This window comes from Quercus lobata, chromosome 12, assembly GCF_001633185.2.
Source record: "Quercus lobata isolate SW786 chromosome 12, ValleyOak3.0 Primary Assembly, whole genome shotgun sequence".
NCBI classification, from domain to species: domain Eukaryota; kingdom Viridiplantae; phylum Streptophyta; class Magnoliopsida; order Fagales; family Fagaceae; genus Quercus; species Quercus lobata.
Window position 1 is genome coordinate 23764945 of NC_044915.1, and position 10192 is coordinate 23775136.

Consider the following 10192-nt stretch of genomic DNA (forward strand, 5'->3'; position numbering starts at 1 on the left):
AAAGTAATAAAATATGACAATACTTTCCCATCAATCTTGCCAAAACGCACTGAAAAACGTCAATATTGTAACCATTTATGAACAAATGATTATGCCAAATGTCATGCTGATATCTCCATGAACACTAACATTTGCAAATGAAGAGCTAGAACACATTATTATTACTGTCTAAATCAACAAAGGAAAATCCTCATATGGAATGAAAGTCCAATCATGCTCTTAGTCACCATATTAAGAGTGACAAAAGAGTGGAAAAGAAAAAAAATAAGATGTACGCATTTTATTGTTTCCAATGAGCACCTTGACCATGATCATTCATCTCTAGAACTTCCTCCGGTGTCCCATTGTAAACAAAAATAAGATGTAAGCATTTTATTCTGATGAAAAGGTAAGTAAAAAACCAAAATAAAAACTCTCAATTGACTATGTTAAGAGACTTAAGAGTATCTTAGATCAAATTGTAAGTCAAAAGAGCTAGATGCAAACCTTGGTAGTACAGGTCTAGGTGTGAATCTGTCCTCTGGATCACTGTCGTAATCAAAATAACATGACCAAAGAAATCCAAAAATCAATATACATTAAAAATGGCATTGATAATCAATAAACACCTACATTAATTAATTCTACCATCCACAATTTTAAGGTAGGAGAGCAATACTTCTCCCCTTGGATTATAAGATAGGAGAGCAATAGTTCTCTGCATATGAATACAAATCTTTATAATACAAAATATCTTCAAAAACCAATATAATTATAATCTTAAAAAAATTCAAATCAAAATATCTTGTTTAGACCCTAGAAAATGTAAGAAAGCTTGAAAAATTATATAAAGAATGAAAAATTATATTTTTGTCAGTTAGTGAACACAATACATACAAATGATGGGTTTTGAATCCAAAATTGTGACCTTCACCTTGCTCATACAAGGGAAAAGATGTCATTTACTAGATTTCATTGGCGTATGAGACAAAATAGGATATTATGACCTTCAAGTATCAGGGACTGCCAACATAAATCTCTACCTAACAACCTTAGATGCATTTGAGTTGAATACATAGTTCACTCAAAAAAAAAAAAAAAAAAAATCATTTCTTCTTGTGCTAAAACTTTTTAGCAGCCATTAAAATGAACTATCAGCAACAAAGTGAAACCATCATATCACATTGAAAGGAACTTAGAATGAAATTCAAAATCAAAATCATAAAATAATTCTTTAACCAACAAAGGACATGTATCAATTCACTACCCAATTCACTGAAAAAAGAACTTATAATAATAACAAACAAGTTTCATTAACCGATTCACAAAAATACAGACCTTGAAATCCTTATAAACAAGGCACTTTCTCAAAGGCTTCGCAAAGACCCACCACACACTCTCCATGAAGATCAAGTCCATGGGCCTATACTCATCCTTGTAGTCAATTCACTGTCCCATCCTCCACACAATCTTCTCCCACTCCTCCACATACCTATCAATAGAATGATCCATTAATACGAATTAGAATATGTTCAAAATTCAAATCAAAGAAATGCTGATTTAGTTAAAAAAAATAATAATAAAAACGTATAGACCTGGTGACAATGATCCTGCACTCTTAATGCCAATTGCCAAAACCAAATAAATATGTGAGCATATATACCTAATATATAATATAATTTTATATCTAAACAAGTAAACCAGTCCTATATTTTAATGTATCTATGTGGTTCTAGTAACTCTCCCAATGTCGTTCCTTAGTTTTCATATCTATACAACTCATACTGATTGATATTTACAAAATCCCACATAAGCAAAACATCTGCACCACTAGATACAACTCACACAAGTAATTTTTTAAAATCAACTTGTAACAAACAAATTCCAGCACAAGACCAATCCATTAGAGAGAAAAATAGCTAGCAAAACACTTTAAAGAGCTGAATTGGCCACTAGAAACCAGGCACTTTACAAAAAATTTTCATAGCTCTAGAATAGGAAAGCTAAATCAATAACCACGCTCCCAAATTAACCATTATTACCCATTCAACAAATCACGAGCATAAAATGAATGCCATTTCCAGTAAATTAATCTGAAATGAAGTAAAAACGAAACAATATCTTTATCCACAATTTCAAAACAAAACTATATGCAAAATTGAAAAATAGCAAATCAATCAAATAACCAAATTCATAAAATGAAATAAAAAGACATGCTTTGATCTGGAGTATATGAGCAATAAAAAGAAACAAAAATGTGAAAAAATTAGGCAATGATGGAGGAAACCCTAATTGACGAAGCAGTGGTTGAAAAAAAAAATGAAATAGTAGAGCACAAGGAACTAGGGATGGTTTCAGATCAAGAAGCCCTAACCTCTCATCAAATCCGCATCTATCAAATCCATTAGGTATATAAACAATTCGTCAAATATAGTAACAACTTGGTGAAATCAATTTGATGGCGATGATCTTTGTGAGGAAATCAAAACGAAAACCGTAAAAAACAGATATTAATTGAGTAGAGAAGTCTGTTTGGTTGCCTAGAAAATGATAGAGAAATATAGAGGGAGAGATGCAAGCTAAGAGAGAGAAGAAAACAGCTATCGTATTGTACCCAAGAAGTTCCATGTTTTTATTTTCAACATCTTTGTTTATTTATTTATTAATTATGAGGGGCTGATCATGTGTGACTCATCCCTTGAGGGAAATCATCGGATATTGGTGTACGAATATCTGGAAAACAATAGTCTTGCAAGTGCTTTGCTTGGTAATAATCAGATTATTGGAGTTTTATATGGAATCAATTAATTTTTCAGTTGGATGAATTTAAATTTTTTTTGAATTCTGTGTATTATGCTATTGTTAAATTGTGAGGTAACTAGTCAGCCTGAACGGTTGAGTCCTTCTCAGCTAATACCATTTTCTGATAGTTTGGCTGTCTTATATGCTTGTGTAAAGCATTACTTAGGTTAGGTGGATTGGGGTGGATATTGCTATGGAAGGACAGAGTAAATCAATTAAACCAAATCATTGGATTTGAAAATCTTTTTTTTTTTTTTAAATCTTGTTGTAATGTTTGATCTCTTTATTTTTGTAAAAGACCTTGATTAACTTACTGGATTTGTCCAATTGATCCTTTAAAATTTATTTCTGATGGTAAGGTTTTGTCTCTCACCATGGTGTGCTAATGTCCAGGAATATTATTTCAGGTTCAAAAAGCAAGCATGTTGATCTGGATTGGCCAATGAGAGCTGCTATATGCCTGGGTACAGCGTCTGGTCTTGTGTTTCTTCATGAGGAAGCCGAACCACACGTTGTCCACAGGGATATTAAGGCTAGCAACATACTTCTTGGCAGAACTTTGATCCTAAAATAGGTGATTTTGGGCTGGCAAAGCTTTTTCCAGACAATGTCACTCATCTTAGTACTCGAGTGGCGGGAACTGAGTAAGCACGATTCTGTGTTGCATTGCATTTTACTTATGAGCTACCTGGGCTATTTATTTATTTAGAAACCTGTTAGAGAGTTTTGCTTTTGGGAAATTTCCAATGAATTAATCATCTTCCTTATGTTCCTTTTTATTTTTTGGGCATCTACTTCCTTTTTTCTTCATTGCGTTTTTACTGAAGACATAAAATCAGTCATAACTCCTAAGGATTTCACACTTTACCTGTTTTAAGAGCATGATCAGGTTAATGTTCCGATGCAAAGTTAACATTAAAATTGAGACAGAAAATAAAAAAAGTTGTCCCCATTCCAAACAAGATTTCTTTTAGGAAAATTAGACAAAAAAGAAGTAAAATAACTATGGTTTTAGTTAATTCAACTGTTAAAGTCTCTTGTAGTCAAATAAGAGATCTGTCTGCACCAAAAACTAATTGGTATATTAGTCTAATGATAAAATACAATTATCAAGAGTGAATGTCAAAGATTGAAACTATTTCTATTAAAAAAATAAAATAAAATAGTTTCAATCGTTTAGAAGAGAAATAAATTAGTTCCCTTCTTTGTAAAAACTCTAAAAAATAGTACTAATATATTTAATCCAACATCTTAAACTAATCAAACTCCACTTCTCGAATAACCTGAAGATCTTATTAACGGAGCTTGTTCTATGTTGCTAGATCCAATTACGAATCAAATTTGTTACAAAAATAGTTATCACATCCCCAATTACACTTTTGGTTTCAATATCGAAATAGACTAAATGTATACCCACAAATTTGACAACATGATAGACCACAACCCTAATAGCAATCAACCTCACACAGCTAAGGTAATGTTTTTGCTAACTAGGGTAATTGCTAACATATTTACCACTATTTATAGTTTACAATATCAATATTGCAAAAGATGAGAGAAATTTTAATAACCATCCCAAATTCTTCCTCCAAATTCCAATAGATTCAAGCTAAAAGAAAAACTACTTTGATCACTTTTCCATTGTAAATGCTTGATTGAATTTTTAAGTCCAAAAATTCCCAAATTTCAAAACAAAAATTAACATTTACGAAGATAAATTTTAGATGCAATTACCACTGAAATTAGTAACAGATACAATCATACGGTTATAGAATCTGCAATTGCAATTATATATCACATCCAATGTGTTCACCGAATCAAAGATAATTGCTAATGTTTTACAAGATGATTTAAATTATTAACCCATATTTTTACTCCAAATTCAAATTACATTCAATATGAAATTTTCAATTCCACAATCACTTTTCTTGTTATATTCTTGCCCTAAACCCGATATCCGACCCCATATCCAACCCACATCTCACTTTACATCCCCGGCTCTTGGTCCTGTGGGTACTTAAACCCTAACCAATTCAAATTGAGTTTTTCAAAAAACAATAACAACTAAAAGGAAAAAAATTCTTCTTCACTTTTAAACCTAAAATTAATTTATGATTTTTTTAGTTAATTTTCAACAACAAGGCTAAGACTTTTTTATAGTACAATTTAATTCACTTTTCTTCTATTTTCTTGTGAAACGAAGCAAATTTTCATTAGTTTCTAGAATTTAATATACAATTTATGAAATTTGTTACCAACTTCATTTTCATTTTAGGATTCAATTTGTTCCAAAAAAATGTATTTTCCATTCCCCACATTTATGGTCTACAAAGAATAAGAAACAAAGTAATCCAAAAGTATTTGCTCTAATATTATTAGTAGAATATGTTTAAAAATAGTATAAATATGTTTTATATATTAAATTTAATTTTTAAAAAAACTTAAATTATATATATATATAGACACATAATTGGGGAGACGAACAAAATGTTGGGTATATAAGTGTGAGTGGAATTTCATGTTAAATAAAAATGAGAAAAATGAGTGGTTAGTATAATATAGTTGAATTGAAATTTTAGACCCTTTAAGTTTCCAAATTCTGAAACAAAATTTATCTTCTTAAAAAATTTTAAAAATTAAGAACTGGACCCCGAGAAGCAGCTGAACCAGAAGACATTCAAGGCTACAGTGCTAGGGCCATTCTATATCAGCCACTAGCAAATAGTATAATCAATTTCATAGGCCCAAAAAAAACTAGCACTAATGTATGTTGGTCTTAACAGCCCATAAATATATTTCCTATCCCTTAAAGGATTAGGAAAAGAGTAAAGTCGTATATATATACGTAACCAAAGTTTGATCTTCTTCATCAAACAACAATCAAACATGGCAGAGGATCAGAGTTTGGCATCTGAGTAGCAGATAGACAAACTAACGCACGCTGCTCATGTTGGTGACAATCGTGGCCTATAAATCAAGAGTTAAAGACTCATTTAGAATACACGCTACGTCATATTGTATTAGAAAAAATTGTAGAACGGTTTTGTTTATAGCAACCATATCCTGCCTATTGAGTTGTGACATTTTGTATTGTTTATTTTTCAGTTTTTGAAAATTATTTGAAATAATTATATCTAAAAAAATGCAATATTTTAAAATGGTGTATTTCAAAAAATACAATTTCACAATTATCATGGAGTTATAAGTTGAAATTATGTCCAATCTATAAATAATAATAATAATACAATTTCAAATCACTGTACCAAATTGGCACTAAATGCAATACTTTTTTTTTTTTTTTTTGGGAGCAAAAATGATAATAGACTTTATTAATGTAAATCATTTTGTACAATGGGGAAGAGAAAAGATGGGCATTCTTCTAACCAAACAATGGTCTCCTCTTTCTCTTTTGCAGCATTAGCTAAAACTAGTGCATCATGATTATATCGTAAAAGAGTATTAACAAAAGAAATAAAAACAAAACTATCTCTAATAATTGAAATGTCTTCAAGGATCCAAGCAACCTTTAAAGAGCATGTTCTGTCTAGTTTTCTCATTAATCACCTAAAACCATCCCTATCCAGCTTAGTTTCAGAGAGAAAGAGAAGTTTGGGATCTTTTTCACTATCTAAGCAATGAAGCTCCTGTATTGCCTCTGGGATCCCAAGCCCACGGCAATTAAGGCTTAGGATTTTCATGGAGGATGACAGGGAGGGATAGTACCCCTAAAGACCAGTTGGTCACTTTCTATTGCTAGGTTTTTTGTGAATTGGAGATTCCGATGAAGATGATTCAGAGTTGGATTGTTTGATATGGGAGTGCAGCAAAGACTTCTTGTTATCTTCAGAGGATGAAATATGATTTGAATTTTGAAGCAATTGTTTCCAAGATCGAAGACTTGTTTTAATATGACCCAAAGAATCCTCAGTAATATTTGGAGATAACTCCATTTCAATATCACAGTTTGAAAAATCCCCATTTGAATTTTTAAATCCCATCTCCTTCGAATTTTTTGAACTTGAATCAGATCCAAAAAATATTTCATTAGCACCTAAGTGTTGTGGGCTATGGTACGGGTGTGTTGAGGGGTTTTTGGATGAATTACTTTCCTTAGAAGTGGGGATAAGGTTTTCTGAAACTAATCCCATTGTGGCATGGGATATATCTGAAAAATTCTGTTGTGGATTCTCTGTCAAATTGGAATTTGAAAAAGAGTGGGATGTGGATTTTTCGAGATTCGGTGGACGAGTGTTTTGCTCAACATTTGAATTCAAAAATGGATTCTGAGATTCTAAGATTACTTGGCTAACCGAGAATCTTGCAAATTCATCCAACAGACTGCTCTCTATTTCTGTGGAGAACTCTATGGTAGGCGGTGAGCTTTGCAATCGACGGGAAAATGGAACAAGCTCCTTATCGCTGTCATCCCCATCAAATTCCTTAGATTCTTCACCCTCAGCTTCTCTGGGTTTGGACTGATTGTGAAAGATTTTCCCCCTATTGGCCTTAGAACCCACAACACAAAGCCAAGGACCAAATTGATAGTCATCATCATCTGAAGAAATACACCATTTCCTGGCATGTTGACACTCACGCTCTTGATGTCCCAAAATTCCACACCTATAACAATAAATAGGGAGCCTCTCATATTTGAAATACACACACCCTTTTTCCATACCTTCAATATGGATCATCTTTCCCCTCATTAAAGGTTTTGTAATATCTATATCCACTCTAATACGAAGAAAAGGACCCCAAGCAAGGCCACTCTTAGGAGCATCAACCAAAATAGGAATTCCAATCTCATTGGCAATATAATTACCAACAGTTGAGTTCATACTTTTGATTGGGATATTGAAAACCCGAATCCAAATGGAGGAACATTGAAAGGAAACTTTGTCTGGGCTAACATCACCATTGAACCGTTTCAATAGAACGAGTCTCTTATCAAAAGACCACAGACTCTTGTCTAAAATATCATTCATATGTTCCTTGGTGACCAAGATTGCCAAAAACAAATTGTTCCCCACTTCTTTGATAGTTACATGATGAGGACCTCTCCACAACTGTTGAAGGGCGGTCTTGAATGCCTCCTTATTAAAATCTCTGTTGGTTAGCAACCTGAACAAGAGGCTGAATTAAGCTTGTTCTTTAGATTGGGCAACATCCTGAGAGTTTACTGACAAAACACCTTTTTCATCTTTAGAAAGATTAAATTTCTTCCATAGTTCCTCCAAAGCCGTGTCCATATTAAAGACAGTGAAGATTAAGACTAGGAAGAAATAAAAGAGAAAAAGTGGAAAGGAAAAAGATATATGGTTGAGGGAAAAGTTAGGAGCTTCTACTTTCCAAAGACTATTGAGAGCCGAGGAGAGAGAAGTTTTTAACATGTGAATGTAGTTTAGCTTAAATGCAATACTATATGAGATGCAAATGCGATTCAAAGTTCAAACATCTATGTGATAAACGTATTTCAATTTACTTTTTTATGCACCATATTCAATTTAGTGTGAGTTTGGATAGCACAAGATAGCGCATTTTGTGCTATCCAATGCGTCTGTATTTCATTTCTGTGGGTCCATAGGCACTGTTCATGGGACCTGCAACTTGAGAAAAATGCAAATTTAACTTTAAGACTGGGTTCCACAGCACTATTCACACATTTAAAAATTATTTTGCTACAATGTTTTTAGTTTTCAATAATAAGCGATATCCCCACAGATCCTTAAAACTCAAGTTTTTTTTTTTTTTTTTTTTAAACGGGGGAATCGATAGTAAATTTTATTAGATAATATTAACGTATAAAATCGGAAAAGAGGAAAGAGAAAACATAAGCATTCTTCATACCAAAACAAATGCCTCTTTCTTTTGGCAAGACTTATAATTGTTTAGACAAACATTAATAAAAGAATTGCAAAAACAGTAAAGAGAAGTTTGCCCAAAATTGAAATAATATATATATATATATATATATATATATATATATATATTGGGAAAGCATTAACGAGTATGAGGAGCCTATAACTTAACCACGTTCATAGTCTCCACAATCACTTTATTAGTAGTACCAAGTAGAAAACATTTTGCCAAATGAGCAGCTTCAAATCCTTCTTCTTGTGAGACATTGAAAAAATGACGTTTTTTGACATCAGAACTCACTTCCATAATCTTGAGATCAGCATTGGGAGAACTAAACTCGCGGATTAAATGTTTCCATTTTGAAAGTGGAGGTTAAAACCCAAACTTGTTTTATATATAATCAATGGGTAGTTATGACATTTAAATTTATGGGTGTATGATCATAGCAAAACATTATTAGTAACTTAATTTATAGTTAAATTCCTAAAATAAGGTGGATAAATTTTAAATAAAGAAAGTCATTTTAAAAACATTAGTATTTACTTCAAATTTTTAATTAAGATATATGATCATATTTTTGTTTGGAGTTAGGTATTTTTTTTAGTAAAGTTATTATTATTATTATTATTATTACTAGCCAAATTCACAAACGATGTGTGGTGCATTTTATTATTAGTTTTCTCTAATATTTTAATTTTTTTTTTTTGTAAAAAAATCAAAATATTTAGTGTTCTATTTTTATAGTAAAAATTGAAAAAAATTAAAGTAGTATAGTGATTTGATCATATTGTATGTATTTACAAATTTGAAAATTGCATAATATATTTACTAATAAAAGATATGCATGTTCTATGTCTACTCAAAAGTGCAAATGTTATTTTGAAAAAAAAAAAAATGCAAACGTCATTTTGATTAATAAAAATTCAAATATCATTCTTAATGGTACATTCTTAATGTTTGTTAGTATTAAATTTTTTTCTTCTTTTTTGTTGGACTTTGTTTCATCTGTTGTGAAAGTAAATAAATTTGACCAAGAATATCATATTTTAAATCAATTGTTTCTCATATAAATCTTAGTAAATTGACATCAAAATTTCATTATTGATAAATAATTAATATAAAAATAAATGTATTTATCCTATTAGCAATCATTTTAATTGAATAGAATAATCTTCTTAATATATAACACAAAGAAGAGTGGCATATTCCAAATTAAATATTATTGTTATTATTATAATTATTTGTAAGGACTCGATTTGTAACGAACCGTAACAGTGTTGGGTTCGCACGTAAAAAGGCTCAAACAATATCATTTATAGAGCGTGGGTTTGAAAGGTTAGGCCTTAGTCACCAGACGGCGGGTCTTTTCGTGGTGTTCCTATATGGTTTAGATCGTGTTCGTCCTGGGAGTCTTTCTCCTGGAGGCGGGCTGGGAGGCTCTGATTTTTGGCCGTTCTTCCCAGCCCCCTCTCTGGATTGCTTATTTTTCCTTTTATACTAGCCTGTGTTCCTTATCCTTCATCCACGTGTAGGATCGACATTCCAAGACTGA

At 31.6% G+C, this 10192-nt stretch overlaps 1 long non-coding RNA gene across 1 annotated transcript; it reads right to left on the reverse strand.

Moving 5' to 3' along the window:
• Positions 1–472: 472 nt before the first annotated feature.
• On the reverse strand, positions 473–1896 carry LOC115972156. The gene is made up of 3 exons (XR_004087409.1): positions 1575–1896; positions 1318–1471; positions 473–528 (listed from the first exon to the last, which is right to left on the reverse strand). It is a non-coding gene; the product is annotated as an uncharacterized LOC115972156 (long non-coding RNA).
• Positions 1897–10192: the final 8296 nt, after the last annotated feature.